Source organism: Phacochoerus africanus, chromosome 11, assembly GCF_016906955.1.
Source record: "Phacochoerus africanus isolate WHEZ1 chromosome 11, ROS_Pafr_v1, whole genome shotgun sequence".
Lineage (NCBI taxonomy): Eukaryota > Metazoa > Chordata > Mammalia > Artiodactyla > Suidae > Phacochoerus > Phacochoerus africanus.
This window is the reverse complement of record NC_062554.1, coordinates 46,264,363-46,287,218: the sequence shown is the minus strand read 5'-3', so window position 1 is coordinate 46,287,218 and position 22,856 is coordinate 46,264,363. Positions and strand designations below refer to the sequence as shown.

Sequence of the window (22,856 nt, the reverse complement as noted above, 5' to 3'; positions counted from 1 at the left end):
ATATCATGTCCTATGTGGGGTCAAGCTGTGGTGCAGCAGAGGGGTGGGTCTCGTAGCCACACTCCTGGTCCAGAGCAGCAATTACCTATAATTAAGCTGATCATTCTATCTTCACCCTATGTCTCTGTCTCTCAACTGGCTGTGAATTCAGGCAGGGAAAGGGGAATTCTTTATGTGGTCTCCTCAAATGTCAAAAGTGCACAGCCAGGAAGAAGTGGGAATCACAGGAGGGGGTTGTATAAGCATGGGCTGCCCTCTCTGAGCCTGTTTCCTAAAATAAGATGAGTATAATCCTACCTGGGCTGACTGGTCCCAAGGTCATTGTAGAATTAAATGAAAAGACAGATGGGAAAGATCTTTGAAAGCTGAAACAACGTCCTGCTAAAATGATGCATAATAACCAGCACCTGGGTCTCATAAACGAGCTCCATAAAACAGGAAAGATGGAAAATCAAACTCTTCACAATGCTCTTGGGTTTCCCACTTTGACAGTGGTGTGGAGACATGAAGACAGCCAGTTGCTCAGCTGCAGTTATTTTATTTCATGCCCTTGGATGCAGAGTTCTGCAAAAATGCCACCCAGATGAAGTTCTTGAGCCATAATTCTCAAGGCGCTGACTAATGAGTTTGTTATGTTCAGCCCAAAGAGCCCTCTTTTTCCCTCTTCCCCTGATTAGACTTACCCCTTCCCTGCCCCCAACTTTTTGGAGAAAAGAAGTCAAAGTTGCAATTGAGTTCTGTTAAACAGAGCAATTCAATGTTTTTTTCCTTTTGTCGTGTATGTGGTCTTTTTAGGGCCTCACCCATGCCATTTGGAAGTTCCCAGGCTAGGGGTCATATCAGAACTGTAGCTGCCAGCCACAGCCACAGCCACAGCAACACCAGATCCAAGTCTTCAACCCACACCACAGCTCTCGGCAACGCCAGGTCCTCAACCCACTGAATGAGGCCAGGGATCAAACCTGCATCCTCATGGATACTAGTCAGGTTTATTAAACCATGGAACCACCATAGGAACTCCTTTTTCTTGCCTTTTTTTAATTTTTTTTTTTTTTTTTGCAATTCAGTATCTTTTGAAATTTTTTTTTTTTTTGTCTTTTCGCTATTTCTTTGGGCTGCTCCCGCGGCATATGGAGGTTCCCAGGCTAGGGGTCCAATCGGAGCTGTAGCCACCGGCCTATGCCAGAGCCACAGCAACGCGGCATCCGAGCCACATCTGCACCCTACACCACAGCTCACTGATCAAGGGCAGGGATCGAACCCGCAACCTCATGGTTTCTAGTCGGATTCGTTAACCACTGCGCCACGACGGGAACACCAGCGCCACGACAGGAACTCCTCTTTTGAAATTTTTTACTGCAACTTGTAAAATATACAACTTATACAGCAACCTAGTACAAATATGCACACACACACAATTCTCATAAAGCAACCCCTACCTTGTATATAACACACCTTTATATTTTCAATTCTATTTTAACCTGTACTTTTGTGGTCTTTTGATTTTTTTTTTTAATTATGGTCACAACTTACTGATTTGCACCTTGAAAAACATGGAGAAGTAACAAAGGAGGTTGTGTGTCGTCTCCCTCGAGAGCCTGAACAAAGACGTGCCTTTCCTGCATCTCTCGGTCTGTATTAGATAAAGCACAGTTTATCCCGAAGAAAGGATAAGCAGGGTAAACGCTCCTGATTCCTCTTTTCTCTGAGGCAATGTTCTCCTTCCTCCTTCTTTTCCTTCTTTCAAAAAATATGTACTGTGCATCTACTATTTGCCAGGCGTGGTGCTAGGTACTGAGGTACAAAGATAATGAGACAGTGGAATAACCCTCCAGAGCGGAGGGGATGACACCCTCTTGGCTAATCAAAGGCTTAGCGGTTAAACCCAAAGGTTTAACCCGGGCATATGAGGGTTCCCTCTTCCCCATCCTGATACCCCATCAAGCCTATTCCCCATCCTCATGCTCCTTCCATGGGAAAAGGGTCCCACACCCTCCTCACACTTCATCCCAAGGGAGGAGGAGGGACCTGTCTGGTGATTTTTTTTTTTTGTCTTTTTAGGGCCGCACCCTCGTCACATGGAGGTTCCCAGGCTAGGGGTCGAATTGGAGCTGCAGCTGCCAGCCAACACCACAGCTACAGCAACTCAGTATCTGAGCCACATCTGCGATCCTACACCAAAGCTCACAGCAACAATGGATCCCTGACCCACTGCACAAGGCCAGGGATCAAACCCACATCCTCCTGGGTACTAGTCTAACTCATTTCCACTGAGCCACAACGGGAACTCTCTTATCTGGTGATTTTGAAAGGAAAACCTGGCATGTGTGACCTTGATGTTTCCTTTCCCTTTTCCTTTTCTCCTTAAATCAAATTGCCTTTGCCACGTGCATCTCTTACTCTGTCCTCCAGGCTGCAAGGCTTAGCAGGGCCTGCCCCAGAGCTGCCTGGGACACCATGTGGGTAAATGGATCTCACTCTGGAGCTTGGTGTTATAAAGCCCACATAAAAAAGTCTCTTGGGGAGTGAAAGATTGTATTGTTTAAGGGTACAAAATTGGGAGTTCCTGTCATGGCTCAGATCTGACTGGTATCCATGAGGACTCAGGTTTGATCCCTGGCCTCACTCAGTGGGTTAAGGATCTGGCATTGCCGTGGCTGTGGTGCAGGCCATCGACTACAGCTCCAGTTCGACCCCTAGCTTGGGAACTTCCATAATGCCACAGGTGTGGCCCTAAAAAGACAAAAAAAAATTGCAACAAGTAGTAAAAAGCCATAGAGCTCTAATGCACAGTATAATTAATATAAACATGATTGTACTAGAATTATGTAATGTGATAAATATAGCCATAATAGCAACCGTATTTCAATCTATGATGCCTAAGGTAACACTGGTACACCTTACATTTATACAATATCATATGTCAAACTTATTCCATTTTTTTAAAAGTCACGATCGCCAACAACAGCTCTTTCATAACGTGACAGCTCATCTCCATCCGCCTGACACCTTGTCACTCTGTCTTCATTTTCCAGGATCTAGGCAAGGAAGAGGGGTATATCTAGAGGGCCTTCTTGCACACCCAGCATCTCCCGTAAGTGAATCTCAGCCCTTTCCAATGCAGGTCCCCATCCTGGCTTCTCTGTCTCTGTCTACCCCTCTTACTGGTGTTTTGCTTCACAAAAACCCAGGAACCTAGTTGGCAAAGACAGCCATGTCCACAGAGAGCAGATAGAGGAGAAGATTCTCCCAAAAAGACACGAGTGTCTTTAGTGAGCAGAGGGGGAAAGAGGCTGTAACAACTCACATCCCACAGAGCCATCCACAGATCCAGTCCTCCTCTCATTCTTGAAGCCCAGACCCTGTCACGTTACCCCTGCTTAAAACCTTCCAGGAGTTTTTGCTGTGGTGCAGTGGGTTAAGAATCTGACTGCAGCTGCTCAGGTCGCTGTGGAGGTATGGGTTTGATCCCCAGCCCTGGCGCAGTACCTTAAAGGATCCATCATTGCTGCAGCTGCGAGGGAACTTCCATACACTGCGGGTGTAGCCATAAAAAAAATTAAAAATAATAAATAAAATAAAATAAGGTAGGATTGTAAATTGGTACAACCACTATGGAGATCAGTATGGCAGTACCTTAGAAAACTATACATAGAACTACCATATGACCCAGAAATCCCACCCTTGGGCATATATCCAGACAAAACTTTCCTTGAAAAAGACACAGGCACCCACATGTTCATTGTAGCCCTATTCATGATAGCCAAGACATGGAAACAACATAAATGTCCATTGACAGATGATTGGATTAAGAAGATGTGATACACACACACACACACACACACACACACACACACAATGGAATACTACTCAGTCATAAAAAAGAACAAAATAATGCCATTTGCAGCAACATGGAAGGAGCTAGAGACTCATACTAAGTCAGAAAGAGAAAGATAAATACCATATGATACCACTTATACCTGAAATCCAATATATGGCACAAATGAACCTTTCCACAGAAAAGAAAATCATGGACATGGAGAACAGACTTGTGGTTGCCAAGGGGGAGGGGGTGGAAGCGGGATGGATTGGGAATTTGGGGTTAATAGATGCAAACTATTGCCTTTGGAATGAATAAGCAGTGAGATCCGGCTGTATAGCACTGGGAACTATAGCTAGTTATTTATGACAGAGTATGATAATGTGAGAAAAAAGAATGTATACATGTATGTGTGACTGGATCACCTTCCTGTACGGTGGAGAATAGACAGAATACTGTAAACCAGCTATGATGGAAAAAATAAAAGTCATTATAAAATAAAATAAAACCTTGCAATGCCTCATAACCAAACCACTGGGAGAGCTAGTCCTCTCTTTTCCTTTAAGGCAATCCTATGTCCCCTTCTCTGTAATACTTTCTCCGACTCTCCTGGGCAGAAGGAAGTGAGCTTGGAGAGCATATTTAATTAGTTTCTGCGCAATGGTTTAATGCAAGTATTGGCTGACTTGCTTCAGTTTTTGAGATTCAGTGAAATTGGCTAAATTCATTCCCACCTCCATCCCAGTTCTTCTGGAATTCTAAAGGGGGCATGTAGCTAATAGAGTCGCTGGTCACCACTGCTTTGGCCCTGCTTTGCCTAATTTGCTCCATACCCAGGTGCACTGTCCTTTCATAATGCTGCCCCTGTTCTGCACTAAAATGACCCCAATGTGAAAATCTCTCACACACACACACACACACACACAGATACACATACACAGGCCTTCATATATTTAGTAGATTTGACTAAAGGTCTGTAGGAGAGAGTTACATTACAGAACACAAATAATTTTAAATGAACTATTAGGCATCCTGTCCTAAGAATTTCATCAATTCACTTTCCTTCCGCCTTCCCGCCTATTACTTGGCCCTCTCTTTTGCCCTCCACGTGGTCCAGTTCTTACAGATTTCTTACACGGATTCATTGATATAACTCTCCTTTCTCAGAATCCAGCCAATTCTCGCTCCCAGGTCCTCCCCTTCCACCTCCACATGGCTCATCAAGAAACTTTTCTAAATGGATGTCATTTCCTCCAAAGAACAATTGCAGTGTGGGTTGTGATTTTAATAATTTTTCACTCCATTGTATATTGTCATTTGGGTATAATTGCTTGTTTTTAAATATTGTTCCTCTAGAAATGGTGAGCATCGGGGAGCAGCTAGAGGGCAGGATTTGGACAAATCTTCCTGTTTTTCTTGTAGATAATCCTGACGCTATTTGTGATTTCCTCCTTACCATTTCCCTCTTCCCTTTCCTCCACCCAAGCAGATCAACAATTCCTGTTCTTACTTGTTTCTGAGAGGGCAGAGATGGCTGGTTGTCATTATTTTCTTATTCTTGTAGTATCTGAATTCCCAAATACAGCTGTGCTAATGGACATTCAGAGCAAAGACACGGGCAACCTCCCTCAAGATTAGATGAGGCCACGGGACCAGACTTGGTCCATTGCGTATGAGGAGAGGGGACATGCATTTGAAAGGGGAAGGGGCATTCCCTTCCCTTTCCCTCTTCTCCTTCCTGCCGGCCAGATGTGGGCCCAGGGACATGATGGGGAGCTCTCGGAGACCGTGAAGATAGAGGCAACATCCCACGGAGTTCCCTTCATGGCTCAGTGGTTAACGAACCCAACTAGGATCCATGAGGATGCACGTTCAACTCCTGGCCTCACTCAGTGGGTTAAGGATCCAGCGCTGCCATGAGCTGTGGTGTAGGTCGAGGACAAGGCTCGGATCTGATGTTGCTGTGGCTGTGGCTCTTCTCGTGTGTTCGTATTGGATTAGAGCCTATCCTGAAGATTTCAATTTTACCATAATTACCTATTTGAAGCCCTTATCTCCAAATGCTGTTATATTCAATTTTACCATAATTACCTCTTTGAAGCCCTTATCTCCACATGCTGTAATATTCTGTTATATTCTGAGGGGAACAATTCAGCCCATAACACTAGCACATAACACTTCTCTTCCTGGTTTCTGTTTTTCCCTGAGCAGATATGCTGGGTGTCCTTGAGGGCGAGAAGTGCTTGGAGGCATAGAAAAAGTCTTCTGGACTAAGATGAAATTCCCTTGAGCCAGAGAGGCCAAGAAGGGGTACTGGCAGCAGTGGGGACCACGTCCTCCTGTACCCCAAGCCTGAGCTCCAGGGGTGGGGGGAGTGGGGGCAGAGCAAGTTTGAGGGAGTCTCGCAGCAGGGAGAGCAAACAGGGCTGCCGGCTTCCTGGTGTCTGGGCTCCGCATGTGACCTGGAATCTTTGCACAGCCTTGGGTCTCTAAGTTCCAGGATGACAGAGCTGTCTTTCCCACCAACCCGGCAGAAACAGGGCTTGGAGCCTAAATGAGTTGTTTTAGAGCAAATAAAGAAATGCATTCTTTCTTGCATATCGGAGTTAGTTAACTAAAGCAGTGCGTTTGTATCTGCCTGGGCCCTAAGAGAGCATCCGATACAGAAGAGCATATGCCGGAGGGGGGACGGGGGGAGGGGAAGTGGGAACAAAGGCAGATACACTGTCACCACCTCCTTCATCCTTACTCCTCAGCCACCAGGATGTGACGTTTCCCCTTCTGAGCTCCAGCAGGCGTGTATCTTTATCGAACAAAGGTTGATTTCCTTGGCAAGGTGTGCTCTTGCTTTAAAATCCCCACGGGGAATGAGCCACACCCACTCGCCCCTCCATCTTGCACCCCAGGTAGAAAATCTGCTGGTGGGTTTTTTGTTTTTGTTTTGTTTTGTTTTGATTAAATGAATTGGGCATGCATCAAAACACAAAAACAAGAAGAAACACAGAGTTGCTCAGGTCCCAAGCTTTCTGAAGGCGGACACTGGGCTGGCTCCAGTGAGAGGAGAAAGATGTGGTTTGGAGCAGGGTGGCAGGAGGGATGGGGAAGGCCTGAGAGCCAGGTGGCACCCCAGCCCTCTGAGGAGCTGGTGCCAGGCCTTCAAAGGAGCCCGACATAGTGCTGACCTCCCTCTGGTCATGATTTATTCAGCTGTAGCTGTGGCTGAAAATATCCTAGGCGGCTGGTTTACTCTCTGAGGACCCAGCGTGTCGGAGAACCCTGAGTGCAGTCTCTGGATACAGACCCGAGCCGCACAGCACACTTGGTCAGAGGCATGAGGGTCAGACATTAGCCCATTTCACGGAGGACCACGCTAGGCCAGTGAGATGACAGACCTGGCCCGGTGTCACCCAAGGCCAGGAGCTGCTGGAGGAGAAAACAGGGAGATAGGACTGCCCAAGAGGAAAGACAGCATTTGTCTTCAGTCTGAGCAAGACAGACGTGTTGCTGTGGCTTAAGTCCCCATCTCCACTCCCTGAGGGCATGCCAAGCGCTGGGTAAGGAAATCCAGGCCTGGCTGGAAGGAAGCATCTGGATGAAATAGAAGAAAGTCATGCAAGACTTTCTTCTGGGTTCTGGCCTCACCTCTGGCACGCTCCAGAGCCAGGAAGCAAAGCTTGACCATCTCTTAAAGTAGGGCAACAGCTCAGCTGTGCTTCTGCTACACAATCAACATGGTTTTTTGGTCGGGGGGGAGGTCAGGAGAGGTCAGAAACCTAAGTTCAGATTCCTGCCTCACCCCACGCGATCTGAGCAAAGCCATGGAACTCTCGGAGGATGTCCCCTCATCTGTAAAGTGGGGGGCAGGAACCATCTTATCTACTTACAGGGCTGCAAAAAAGACCAAATGTGCTATTGTGCAAGACATGGAGCTCGATGGAGACATGAGCAGCTGGGGCTTTGGGGGCTTTGGGAACTTCACTCTTGCCCTGCCCCACCACAGACTTTCCCACTCTGTTTGTTTTGTTTGTTTGTTTCATTTTAGGGCCCCACCTGCAGCATATGGAAGTTCTTGGACCACAAGTTTGAATCCGAGCTGCAGCTGGTAGCCTACACCACAGCCACAGCAACGCAGGATCCAAGCCATGTCTGCAACCTACACCTCAGCTCACGGCAACACCGGATCCTTAACCAGGGATCGAACCTTTCTTCTCACGAACACTGTGTTGGGTTCTTAACCTGCTGGGCCACTATGGGACTCCAGACCGGATCCCATTCTAACCCATGGCGCCCACCTCATTTTAGTCATCTCAGGCTGCTATAATAAATTACTGTGTATTAGAAGGACCCAAACAACAGACTTTTATTTCGCACAGTTCTAGAAGCTGGAAGTCCAAGATCGAGGTGTTGGCAAATCCCAGGTCTGGGGAGAGCCCTCATCCTGGTTCCCAGGCAGCCATTTTCTCATTGAATCCACATGGCAGAGAGAGAAAGCAAGCTCTGTGTCTCTTCATATAAAGGTCCTGTAGAAAGAGGGCTTCGAATGCATAACTGGTCACTTTGCTGTACAGCAGAAATGGACAGAACATTGTAAATCAACTATAATACATTTAAAATAAATAAATAAATAAATAAAAAGAGGGTTTCACTCTTAGGACCTAAGTATCTCCCAAAACCCCACCTCCTAATACCAGCAATGTGGGGTTAGATAGTCACATACAAATTTGGGAGTGACATAAACATTCAGCCATTACATTATGCCCCACATCCTTCTCACATGCAAAATGCATTCATTCCATCCCAGCAACCCTGAACGTCTTAACTCAGTCCAGCTTCAACTCTAAAATCTAAATTACAACATCTCACCTCAAGATCATCTAAGTCAGATGTGGATGAGACTCCAGGTACATTCATCCCCAAACAAATTCCTCTTCAGTTGGGAAACTGTGAAGCCAACCAAGCAGTATGCTTCCAGAATGCTATGGTGGGACAGGCACGGGCCAGACATCCCCATTCCAGGAGAGAGAACTAGGAAAGAAGGAAGGGGTGACAGGTCTCAAGAGAGTCCAAAACCCAACAGGACAAACTCCTGAGATCTTAAGGTTCCAGACCAATCCTCTTTAGCCAGATGCTCTGCCTTCTGGACACAGTGGGTTGGCAACATCACTTCCATGACTTGCTTCCTCTGCCAAGAGGGGGTCATATCCCCAGGGGTCCAGTGGCCCTGCCCCTTGGCTTCCGTTGGGGGACATCTGCCCTGTTGAAACCCAGGCAGTGACCCTCATGGGGTTTTGATCCTCTCCACGGTCCTTCTTCCCTTTTCTTGAAGGATAGCACACATTCAGAGCCTTCTTTCATTCTTTCCTGTTCTCTCTACTTCCTTTAGTCCTAGCTGATGCGTTTCTGCTGTATAATCTTAGCTCTATTCCTCCCTTCTGTTGAGATGTCTGATTATTAAATCCGTGGTTCACACCCACACTAAACTCCTAATCAAATGGCCAGTCGGCCACCCCTGCAGTGTTCCCCCAAACTCTCTCTCTCTTTTCTGTAATACGGACAGGCTGATTTGTTTCCAAATCTTTAAGTTCCTGTCCCTCTCTGCTCAACAATTCAGAACGTAGCTTCAATTCATTTCTCTCTTCTCGTATTGCTCCCAACAAGTGAGGAAGAACCCAGCTGCTCTTTCAACACCTGAGACACCTCCTCAACCAAACACTCATTTCATTGTTCACAAGTTCTACCTTCCACAAAACACAACTCTGCCAAGTTCTGTGACAGCTTATAACGAGGACGGCCTTTTCTTCACCACCCAAACACATGCCCTCATTTCCATCAGAGGCCTCATCAGAATGGCTTTTACTGTCCACATTTCTACCAACCTTCTGTGCATGATTTTTGTATACCCTCTAACAGGACAGAAGAGTTCTCTCGGCTCTCTTTTCTTTCTGAGCGCTCACTAGAACCTCCCTTCAAGTCCTCTCATGGCAATATCAGCATTTTCCAGCATGTACTTCAAAACTCTTTCAGTCTGTACCCATTATCCAGTTCTAAGCCCCTTCCACATGTTTATGTATTTGTTATAACAGCACCACTTTTGGTATCAATTTTCATCTTAGGATTCTCTAGAGACACAGAACCAATAGGATGGATGGATGGATAGATAGATAGACAGACAGACAGAATGATAGAGAAAGGTTTGTGATAGGGATTGGCTTATGCTCTTACAGAAGGTGAGGAGTCCCACATGCTGCCATCTGCAAGCTGGAGACCCAGGAAAGCTGATGGTATAGTTTTAAGTCTGAGAACCAGGAGCTCAGAGCAGCAAGGGCAGGAGAAGACCAATGCCCCAGCTCATCAGTAAGGCACAGAGTGAACTCAACCTTCCCCACCTTTTTGTTCTATTCAGGCTTCAACCATTCAGATGGTGCCCACCTACAGTGGGGATGGCCATCTGCTTTACCATTTTAGAAACAACCTCTCAGATAAACCCAGAAATAATATCTAACTGGCAATCTGAGCATCGATACTGACACCAAAATCAACCATCACACATCCCATCCCAGGCCCACATCCTGTAAATACAAGAACCATCTGGAGCTGGAGAGAAAGAAGCATACGTGATGGTTAGTGGACTAGAATAGACCCCTAAGCACAGTTGTATCTGCCACAAACACTGCTCTAAAAGTGCAGTGATAAAGAGGCTTTGGGGACAAGAGTTCTGCCTGGAACATGATGTGCCAGGGAAAGTGGCCGTGGACAAGACACTTGAGCGGAGCCTAAGGAGGAGTAGGCTTTCCCCAGGCAGAGGATGGGGAAAGAGACAAGCCCTGTAGGACAGGGTGACAAAGGCATTATGCAAGGACGAACATGGATGCTAAGAGGACCAGTGTGGCTGGAACACAGCCTGTCCTGCCAGGAGGAAGGAGCAGATGGGAGACAGGCCAGAAAGGTGCACTGAGCCTGATCGTGGAAAGCCCAGCACATGAAAGAATTTTATAACTTTCTGGGGGGTTCTCAACATGTTTTTTATTACTCAATGAATTTTATTACATTTACAGTTGTACAATGATCATCACAACCAAATTTTCAACATTTTTAAAATAGGAGAATCCTTGTTTTTTTTTTTTAATGGACTTTATATTTTAGAGTGGTTTTAGATTCGCAGCAAAAGCAGCTGAAGAAACAGAGATTTCCCATATAAGCCCTGGCCCCCTTCCCCCCCACCCCCGTCCCCAGCAGCCTCTTTTATTATTAACATCCCCCACCAGAGGGTCCATGTGTTAAAATCAATGAACCTACACTGACACATCCCCCACAGTCCATCGTTTACATTAGGAGTCATTCTCAGTGTTGTACACTCTATGGATTTTGACAAATGTTTGACATGTACTCACTGCTATAGTGTCACACAGAGTAGTTTCACCGTCCTGAAAATCCCCTGTGCTCTGCCTAGTCATCCCTCCCTCCCCTCAACCTCTGGAAACCACTGATCTTTTTACTCTTTCCATGGTGTTGCCTTTTCCAGAATGTCATATAGTTGGAGTCATACAGTATGGAGTTCATCAGATTGGCTTCTTTCACTTTGTAACATGCATTTAAATTTCCTCCATGTCTCTTCATGGTTTGATACCCAATTCTATGTATTGCTGAAGAATAGTTCATTTTCACTTTTTTTTTTTTTTTTTTTTGCTTTTTAGGGCCTCAGGCGAAGCAAATGGAGGTTCCCAGGCTAGGGGTCCAATCAGAGCTGTAGGCCCTGGCCTACACCACAGCCACAGCAATGAAGGATCTGAGCCACATCTGCAACCTACCCACAGCTCAGGGCAAGGCCAGATCCTTGACCTACTGAGCAAGGCCAGGGATCCAAACCGCAAGCTCATGGTTCCTTGTCGGATTCGTTTCTGATACGCCACAACGGGAACTCCAATAGTCCATTGTCACTTTTTATTTTTTTCTTTTTTCTTTTTTTATTTTATTTATTTATTTATTTATTGTCTTTTTAGGGCCACGTCCACGGCATATGGAGGTTCCCAGTCTAGGGGTCAAATCGGAGCTGCAGCTGCTGGCCTACACCACAGCCACAGCAACAGGGGATCCTAGCTGCATCTGCAACCAACACCACAGTTCACAGCAATGCCAGAGCCTTAACCCACTTGCGAGGTCAGGGATCAAACTTGCATCTTCATGGATACTAGTCGGATTCATTACCAGTGAGCCAGAATGGGAACTCCTCCAAGGACCATTTTTAAAAGGTCAAAATAGGAGTTCCCATCGTGGCTCAGTGGTTAATGAATCCGACCAAGAACCATGAGGTTGCGGGTTCGATCCCTGCCCTTGCTCAGTGAGTTAAGGATCCAGCGTTGCCGTGAGCTGTGGTGTAGGTTGCAGATGCGGTTTGGATTCTGCATTGCTGTGGCTCTGGCATAGGCTGGCAGCTACAGCTCCGATTCAACCCCTAGCCTGGGAACCTCCATATGCCGCGGGAGCGGCCCAAGAAATGGCAAAAAACAAAAATAAAATAAAATAAAATGTCAAAATATCCTGAATATTCCACTGACATAACAATAACACTTTTTTTTTTTCCTTTTTCAGCTACACCTGCAGCATATGGCAGTTCGCAGGCCAAGAATCAAATCCAGTACACCGCAGATATAGCAATGCCTGATCCTTAACCCACTGCACCACAGCGGGAACTCCAATAATAACACTTTTAGAACTGACAAGTTTAAATGTGTAACGACAAAAACTATGATGAATTCAGCAATACTTTGTGTGTATTATTAGCTATAATGACCTCTACATAAAAGTATTCATACCCCAGGAGTTCCCCTTGTGGCTCAGTGGTAACAAACCCGAATAGTATCCATGAGGATGCAGGTTCAATCCCTGGCCCTGCTCAATGAGTTAAGGATCTGGCATTGCCATGAGCTGTGGTATAGGTCACAGACATGGCTCAGATCTGGCATTGCTGTGGCTGTGGCGTAGGCCAGTAGCTGCAGCTCCAATTCAACCCCTAGGCTGGGAACATCCATATGCCATGGGTTTGGCCCTAAAAAGACAAAAATAAATAAATAAATAAATAAATAAATAAATAAATAAATAAAGTATTCATACCCTGTAGTTTTCATGCTCAGTAATGACTGGGATGACAATGTTTGATACCCAAAGGATGTGTGGATCCCAAAGGTTAGTGGCATAAAGTTGGGGAGTCTGTAGGTATTGGGTAGCTACCTAGATGTTTGGTAGGGCACAGGATGAGGGAGATTTGTATTTTAAGATCATTCTAGCTGGTTGCATCCTACGGTGGATGTCAGGACTGTCTTCCAGCATGGCCCCAAGACAATTCACCAAACACCCCAGTGTCTACACATGGTAGGCACAGTTGCACCAAATTCACAGAGGACCCCCTGAAAATTCTCATCCAGGCATTCAACCAAAACCCTTATGTGAGTTATGCTTCCAAACAAAAACTTGCTTTAGAAAGCAACACTGAAGAGTCTAGAATCCCAAATTGAGTTTCAGAATCAAAGAGCTAGACACTCACTCCAGAAAAGACCAGAACCTGCAACAGCTCAGAATCAAGCCAAGGCCGTGGACGAGATCACCCTGAAGAGAGGATTCAAGACAGAGGAGCAAGCTGGCATCATACTTGCTACGCCTTCTCCCAGTTGCATATCGTCGTCAAGGAATTTAAGAGCAACCTTTCACTCTAGGACTGATTTCATAGAATGACCTGCTCGAAAATGGGGTTCCAAATTGAAGAGTCCAAATTTGATTTCAAAAGTGAACAGCTAGATTCCCTGTTAAAATAAAAAGAAAACCTGATAAGGCCATAGAACAAATATAAAAGCAGGGACATGATCTCTGAGATGAGAGGGTTCAAGGGACAGAAGCTAAACAAAGCGGCACCAACTTTATCAATGGCGGTCTGGTCTCCCTGGAGCTAGGAGTTGGAGCACAGAAGCAAGTTAAGTGTATCCAATATTGTCACTCTGGGCCCCAAATCTCTTCACTCTTCCTGGCTTCATCCTTCCCCTGGGCTACAAGCTGGGCCTTTTGGAGATGCTAGGCAGGACTTGAGGAAGCAAAGACAAGCAGAAACACTGCAAGAGGAGCCTTCCAGCATTGTCCACCTCTCCTGACCTTGGAATTCAGAAGGACCCCAGGTCAGTGCAAACAAAATTCACACACACCCTGTTCTGCAACCATTGCAGTAATCACTCCTCCAGGCAAAAATCATTTAAAAAAAAAAAAAACCTTTGAGTGTTTGATGAGTAACTAGACATACATTGCCTTAAAGAATCCCCCCAATATGCCTTATTAATTACCAAAGAAAACGTAGAGTTCCTGTCATGGCTCAGCAGCTAACAAACCGGACTAGCATCCATGAGGACTTGAGTTCGATCCCTGGCCTCTCTCAGTGGGTTAAGGATCAGCATTGCTGTGATGTAGGTCACAGACATGGCTCAGATCCCGCGTTGCTGTGGCTGTGGTGTAGGCCGGCAGCTATAGCTCTGATTGGACCCCTAGCCTGGGAACCTCCATATGCCACGGATGTGGCCCTAAAAAAGACAAAAAGAAAAAAAAGAAAACGTGATAATTTTGCAGCGGAGAAACCCAGCAGACTCCACCCGAACCAACTTCGGGAAATTTGCTTCACCAATAATGGCACAACCTGACATGAGGAGCCTCCTGAAATGAGGCAGAGTTTTGTAGTCTTCCTGCCTGAAGTGCATGAACTGAATCTAATTATGAGGAAACACCAGAAAAACCCAAATTGAAAGACAATCTACCAAGTAATAGCTCTGTGCCCTTTTAAAAAGGAATTTGAAAAGAAATCTTAAAAAATAATAAAAAATGAATTGAATAATGGCACTAGGGGTGGAGAGAAAATAAGCTCATTCATGAAATTATTAGAAAATAAATCTAAGGAAGCCTCCTCTTCTGTATGTAGCGCATGCCATGACTGCTGTGAGGAGAGAAAGGTACACAATCAGAGGCCTGTTTATGCCTAAAATTTCTCTCCATAAATGCTCAGGAAACTGGTAACATTGGTAATTTCTGAGGAGGGGAAGTAGAGAATTGAATTTGATCACAGCGCTGAATTTCACTATAATCTTTTCACCCTATTTGAATTTTCAAAATCATTTAAATGTGTTATTTGTTTCAAGTTTTCTATTTTAACTTAAAAGGTAGCTCCCAAACATAATATTAAGTAGAAGAACACAGACACAAAAGAGTATGTATTACATGATTACAACTATATAAATTGTAAAACTAGGCAAAATCAATCCATGTAATATGTCAGGCTAGGAAATTCACATTTCCCAATTTCAAATTGTATACAAAGCCACAGTAGTCGAGAGTTCCCTGACGGCTCAGTAGGTTAAAGATCAGGCATTGTCACTGCCACGGCTTGGGTCGCTGCTGTGGCGCAGGGTCAACCCCTGACCTGGGAACTTTCACGTGCTGTGGGCATGGCCAAAAAAAAAAAAAAGCAACAGTAGCCAAAGCAGTGTGGACATATAGACCAATAGAACAGAATGGAGAGTCCAGAAATAAACCCACACATCTATGGCTAATTGGTTTTTAACAAGGGTACCCAGAGTATTCCAAAGAGAAAAAAATCTTCTCTTCAGCCTTTGGTAGGAAAACTAGTCACCCACGTGCATAAGAATGAAGATGAACCCACATGTCACACCTCTTCCAAAATTAACTCAAAATGAATCAAAATAAGTGTAAGGGTAAAAGCAAAGAACTTTTAGAAGAAAATATAAGTGTAAATCTTCATGAACCTTATTTGGCAATGGGTACCAAAAGCACATAAGACCAAAGGGGAAATTGGGTAAATGGGAATTCATCAAAATTTACAACTTTTGTGCATCAAATGACACCAGAAAGAAAGGAAAAAAAAAAAAACCTAAAGAGTGGGAGAAAACATTTGAAAATCATGTCTTAAAAATGTCTAGTACCCAAAATATATAAAGAATTATTTGAATTCAACAACAGAAAGACAAACAACCCAATTTTTTTTCTTTTTAGATCCGTACCTGCGGCATAGGGAAGTTCCAGGGATAGGGTCAAATCAGAGATGCAGCTGCCAGCCTGCATCACAGCCACAGCAACACCAGATCAAAGACACATCTGCGACGTATGCCACGGCTCACGGCAACACCCGATCCTTAACCAACTGATCGAGGCCAAATCCACACCCTCACAGAGATAAGGTCAGGTCCTTAAGCTGCTAGGTCACATCAGGAACTCCACAACCCTATTTTAAAATGAACAGGAGTTCCCGTCGTGGCGCAGTGGTTAACGAATCCGACTAGGAACCATGAGGTTGCGGGTTCGGTCCCTGCCCTTGCTCAGTGGGTTAAGGATCCGGCGTTGCCGTGAGCTGTGGTGTAGGTTGCAGACGCGGCTCGGATCCCGTGTTGCTGTGGCTCTGGCGTAGGCCGGTGGCTACAGCTCTGATTGGACCCCTAGCCTGGGAACATCCATATGCCGCGGAAGCAGCCCAAGAAATAGCAAAAAGACATAAAAAATTTAAAAAAAAATAAAAAAATAAAATGAACAAAGGACTTGACAGTTTTCAAAAGAAAACACATAAATAATTAATAAGCACATAAAAGAATTCAACATGATTACTTATTAGCGAAATGCAAATTAAAACTCTGATAACATACCACTTTGCACCCACTATGATGGATGTCATTTTTTTTTTTTTTTGGTCTTTTCTACAGCTGCTCCCACGGCATATGGAGGTTCCCAGGCTAGGGGTCCAATCGGAGCTATAGCCGATGGCCTACACCACAGCTCAAAGCAACGCTGGATCCTTAACCCACTGAGCAAGGCCAGGGATCGAACCCGCAACCTCATGGTTCCTAGTCGGATTCGTTAACCACTGTGCCATCACAGGAACTCCCGGATGCAATTTTTTTTAGGTGTTAACATGGACATGGAGAAACTGGACGCCTTCTGCATCGCTGGTAGGAATGTAAATCGGTGCAGCATCTGCTGAAAACAGTGTGATGTTTCCTCAAAAAACTAAACATAAAATCATCATGTGACCCAGCAATTCTGTTCCTGGGTATATATCCAAAGAATTGAAAACAAGTATTCAAATAAACACACAAGTTCTCTTGTGGTCGGGGGGGGGGGGGGGCGGGGGGGCAGCCGGGGAGGCAGGCTAGGGGTTAACCTTGCCCTAAGGTAGAGGCAGTGCCTGGAAGGAACACAAAGGTCACTTATGGGAAGCTGTCGGTTTGCTTCCTTGGGCTGAGTTCTGGTTGCATTTGTGTGCGAATTTGTGAAAATTCAGTGAGCTACATATAGGTGATGTGGGCCATGTCTCCTGTGTATTTTATACTCGAGTAAAAAGAAGTTTGTTTCGTACTTTTCTATAGAGGAAATTCTTCTTGGTACATTTAAAATGATGACAACAGGGAGTTCCCGTTGTGGCTCAGCGGTAATGAACCCGACTAGTAACCCTGAGCATGCGGGTTCGATCTCTGGCCTCTCTCAGTGGGTTAAGCATCTGGCATTGCAGTGAGCTGCAGCCTAGGTTGCAGATGTGACTTGGATCTGACGTTGCTGTGGCTGTGGTGTAGGCAGGCAGCTGCAGCTCAGATTCAACCCTTAGCCTGGAAACTTCCCTCTGCCACATGTGCAGCCATTTAAAAAAAAAAAAAAAAAAATGCTGACAACAGCTTTTATTTGGTAACAGGGCCAGGATAAGGATGATTGATGCAAGTGCTGGATCAGATCCAGTCCTTGTTTCAAAGGCTGGTATTTTTTTCATTGTGGCTTTTTTTTTTTTTGCATTTGTTTCAGTTTTTGAAATATTATTAAAATGTTGTTTCTCTTGATCAATGAGGTTTTTGGCCTCGTCAAGTGTCACACCCCAGACAGTGTCTCACTCACCTCACCCTAGTCCTGTCTCTAAATTTCAATGCAGCACCACTGGGAAACAGAAGGAAATGCAGTTTGAATAAGAGAGGGGAGCCTGCCCTCATCTTCCTCTTCCGGTGAGAATAAAGGACTTCCTGAATTGCCTCCTTCAGCCTCAGGTGACACAAACAAGACCCCTGCCCTTCTCCCTGACCCTCCCCCAAGCGTCCTGATCCCCGCAGCTTCTGGCACCCTGAGTGAGGTTGCACTGCTCAGTAGGCAGGGACTCAAGGTCCCATGCTACTCGCAAGGGAGCTGGCCAAAAGGTAGCCGCCAGACTTTGTCCTGGGGAAAAAACAGGAGGACCCTAATAAATGGCCATGCCCCATTCCTGTATCCTTAGCAGCATTCATTCTGGAAGTGTTGTTTTCTGTTTTCTGAGTAGACATTTCCAAGTGCAGACATCCTGAATGTACATTAAAGGAAATAAGCTGGAAGGTGCAGCATGTCTTATCTAGTTCTCTTTTACACTTCTGGGGAATTCGTTTACGAAGTCAGCTCCTCCCATCAAGAAGAAAAAGTTTAAGACAAGTGTCACTTTCCCTTGAATGAAATAGGAACTTTTTAAATAAATACATGTCTATGAAGCAGTGTCTAATATAGATAAAGATATATATGTAGATCGGCATAGATATATGTATACTGATTTTTTTAAATTTAACATCACCCATAAGAGTTTTTCTTTTTTAAATTGAAGTATAGTTGATTTACAATGTCGTGTTAGTTTCTGGTGTACAGTAAAGTGACTCAATTACACATATACATTGTTTCATGTTCTTTTCCATTATGGTTTATCAAGGATATTGACTATAGTTCCCTGTGTTACAGAGGAGGACCTTGTTGTGTATCTCTTTTTTATGTATTAGTGTCTGCTAATCCCAAACTACTAATTTATCCCTCCCCTTCACCCTTTCCCTTTTGGTAGCTGTTAAGTTTGTTCTCTGTCTGCGAGTCTGTTTCTGTGTTATAAATAAGTTCATTTGTGTCATATTTTAGATTCTGTAGAGAAGCGATATCATAAGGTATTTGTCTTCCTCTTTCTGACTTACTTCACTTAGTATGATCATCTCTACATCCATCCTTGTTGCTGTAAGTGGCATTATTTCATTCTCTCTTTCTTCGACTTTTTTTTTTAAGGGCTACACCTGCAGCATACAGAATTCTCAGGCTAGGGATCGAATTGGAGCTGCAGTTGCTGGTCTTCACCACAGCCATAGCAACGTATGATCCAACCAACACCGAAGCTCGCAGCAATGACAGATCCTTTAACCCACTGAGCAAGGCCAGGCATGGAACCTGCATCCTCATGGGTACTAGTCGGATTCTTAACCCACTGAGTGCTGAGTAGTGTTTCATTGTGTATATATACCACATCTTCTTTATCCATTCATCCATTTAGGTTGTTTATGAAGCAGTAATATATATATATATATATATATATATATATATAAAATGCTTCACAGTAGAGGTTTCTCCAAAGAATGTGCTAATTTTAAAATATTTAACAGGAGTTCCCATCATGCAGCAGAAATGAATCTGACTAGAAACCATGAGGTTGCAGGTTTGATCCCTGGCCTCACTCAGTGGGTTAAGTATCTGGTGTTGCCATGGCTGTGGCAAAGGCCGGCAGTTGTAGCTCGGATTAGACCCCAAGCCTGGGAACCTCCATATGCCACAGGTGAGGCCCTTAAAAAAAAAAAAAAGCATAGAATATTTAACAATGTAGAATATCCTACCTAGTTAATAGAGGCACATTCTATAAAGAAAAAAATATTTTGAATATATACTATTATAAAAGATAACCTGTAACATTTATAAATCTATATGAACATATACATGATATATATAATTTTTTAAATGAGATCAAATTCTAGAACAGTGCAGTCCAATAGACATTTCTGCAATAACGGAAATGTTTTATATCTTCACCATCCAACATGGTAACCACTGCCCACAGCTGGCTTTTGAGCACTTGCAATGGAACTAGTGTGACTGACGAAGAGAATTTCTCATTTTATTTTTAAAATTTTATTGAAGTATAGTTGATTTACAATGTTGTGTTAATTTCTGCCATTTAGCAAAGTGACTCAGTATATTATACATGTGTGTGTGTACATATGTATATATTCTTTTCCATTATGGTTTGTCACCGGATATTGAATACAATTCCCTGTGCTATACAGTAGGACCTTGTTGTTTATTCTTATTTTGTTTTAAATAGTTTAAATTCAAAGGTATTCAAGTAGCAGCATGTGTTACTATACTGTATTAAACAGCACAGAACTACATAGCATTTTGCAAACATTTAATTCATTTAACATTGTTTGACTAGGTGTTTTCAATCAATAAGTATGCATCTCAAACACTAGTACCTATGCACATGTTAACACTAATGGGTTAAAGAATATAATGTAAAACCAGATCCCAATCACGGCAGCATCGAAAATACATATACTAGGATAATTTTTTTTCTTTTCAGCTGCACCCATGACATATAAAAGTTCCCAGGCCAGGGATCCAGTCTGAGCCATAGCTGCAACCTACACCACAGCTGTGGCAACAAGAAATCCTTAACCCACCACACCACAGCGAGAACTTCAGGATAATTTTTTTAAGACTACACATGATCTGGAATTCCCGTCGTGGCTCTGCGGAAATGAATGCGACCAGGAACCATGAAGTTGCGGGTTCAATCCCTGGCCTCACTCAGTGGGTTAAGGATCTGGTGTTGCCGTGAGCTGTGGTGTAGGCCAAGGATGCAGCTTGGATCTGACATTGCTGTGGCTGTGGTGTAGGCCAATGGCTACAGCTTCAATTCTACACCTAGCCTGGGAAGCTCCATATGCCTCGGGTGAAGCCCTAAAAAGATAAATAAATTAAATAAATAAATAAATAGGAGAGTTAGGAAGACATTTCTGGGGAAGTGATATTTTCAGGCAACATCTGCAGTGTGAATACGAATGAATCACATGAAGATATAGAGAGGTGATTTCTAGACTCGGGTTTATGAACTGTTGACATTTTGGGCCAGATGATTCTTTGTTGTGGGGATTATCCTGTGCATTGTAGAATGTTTAGTAATATTCCCAGCCTCCACCCACCAGACGCCAGTAGCCCCACCTACACCCCCACTGGGACAAACAAAAATGTCTCCAGACATGGCCAGAGGTCCTTGCGGAGAAGGGAGGAGAGAGGAAGGAAGGAGGACGTCAGTAGAGAACCACTTGTCTAGAGAAACAGACTTGTCTAGAGAAACAGTTCAATGGTACTAAGGTGGGACAGGACTGAAATATCCAGAGAGACCACAAGAGAGACTATCAAGCCTGATGCTGGGGAGGAAAATGGTGCTCAGTAAGGCAGAGAGAAATGCAGAGCCCACACATGCAGTCCCTTATAGGAATTTGAGTTTTGTTCTTAAAGAGAGAGAGAGGGAAAAAAACCTGGAGTCACTGAAGGGACATGATCTAAAAAGAGCATTGATTTGGAGAATGATCTGTAAGGGACACAAGGGTGAATCATTTAAGAAATTTAAGGAACAGCAGAGAATAGTGTTCAAGCACCCAGCCTCGTACCTGCTTATGAGTTTATCTGTGCCTCAGTTCCTCGTTTGTAAAATGGGGTTAAGAATGGTACATCTACCTCGAGGGTCATTTTGAGGATTAAAAGGAACTAGCATTTGTAATACACTTCGACCACGCCTAGATTATACAAAGTACTTTATAAGTCATGGACTCTTTATTATGACTACACTAGTCCAGAGAAAGATGATGGAAGCTTTGAGTGGTAGCAGTGAAAGCATTTCTGTAGAAGACTGCAGGTGTAGAGGGCTGTGGAGTTAAAAGGTTTACTGAAGGGAGTTTCTGTTGTGGCTCAGAAAGTGGAGAACCTGACCAGTATCCATGAGGATGTGGGTTCGATCCCTGGTCTCACTCAGTGGGTTAAGGATCCAGCATTGCTGTGAGCTGTGGTGTAGGTCACAGATGTGGCTCAGATCTGGTATTGCTGTAGTTGTGAATGGCAGCTGCAGCTCCAATTTGACCCCTAGCCTGGGAAATTCCATATGCTTTGGGAGTGGAAAAACAAAACAAAACAAAAAACCCTACATACATTACAAAAATTTTAAGTATGTAATTAAAAAAAAAAAAGCATGGTTTGGGGTGGGGGGACATCACTCTGGTAGCAATGCGAAGCAAACTGGAGGCAAGAAACCAATTTGCTGGCTACTGCAATAGTCCAATCGAAAGAAGATCAGTGCTAGGGCTAGGGCTACATCAGTGAGGACAGAAAGGAAGAGATCGCTCCAAGAAGCATTTTACAGGAAGAATTCAAACTCAGGTGAAAGGCTGGTTATGGGGGGAGGAAGCAAAAGAGGATGACTTCCAGGATTCAGGCTAAGAAAGATTTCATACTCAGAGTCACTCCCCCCAGGTCTGCCCTTCCTCTAATAGCTCCTGGAAGGCTGAATGGACAGAGGTCTTCCTGGGCAAGCTGAAGACAGGGGTGTTCCGTGTTGGGGTGTGCCTAGATGAACAGAAAGCTTCAGCCACCACTGCCCCTCATCCCACACAAACACACACACACACACAGACTCACCATCACGTGGACTCCTGGACTGCACCTCATGCTCTCACCAGAGAAGATGAAATACATGCTTTCCCACACAAGGAGCACTGGAAAAAACAATACCCGTTGACATTCTCCTCCTTTTCTTCTTGCTAATGAGCAGCAGAAATGTCTCCAACATAAAGAAAATCCTTCCAATTTTTTTTTCCTTTTCTCCACTTAAGAGTCAAATTTCCCCTCTTAGAGGAAATCCCTCCTACTTTGGAGTGGCCTGATGGAGAGAGTAGCTGCAGGATGCTGTATTTGCATGCTGCAATTTTATTGGCTGAAGCCAGCTGGCAAGGAGTATTGGGTAATTGTCAGCTTCTTCAGAAGGAGCCAAGATACTATGAGCTTGCAAATCAGGAGGCAACAGCTTACTTACAAGGCAGATTTGCCCAAGATGGGGTCCTGGCTGTAGGAAGTTGAAGTGGAGGTGGCCTCAGACAGCTGTGGGATCTCTGCCTGTATTTTTTGTTTTCCCCAA

General features: G+C 44.4%; 1 long non-coding RNA gene across 2 annotated transcripts; it reads right to left on the bottom strand.

The window, feature by feature from the left end:
- Positions 1 to 8,155: 8,155 nt before the first annotated feature.
- Positions 8,156 to 22,838, bottom strand: LOC125110940 (uncharacterized). Of its 2 annotated transcripts, XR_007130772.1 has the most exons (4): positions 22,755 to 22,838; positions 22,361 to 22,437; positions 8,684 to 8,845; positions 8,156 to 8,380 (listed from the first exon to the last, which is right to left on the bottom strand). It is a non-coding gene; the product is annotated as an uncharacterized LOC125110940 (long non-coding RNA). The 2 variants fall into 2 exon arrangements; XR_007130771.1 differs by lacking the exon at positions 22,755 to 22,838 and having other exon boundaries at positions 22,361 to 22,743.
- Between the last annotated feature and the right edge of the window lie 18 nt (positions 22,839 to 22,856).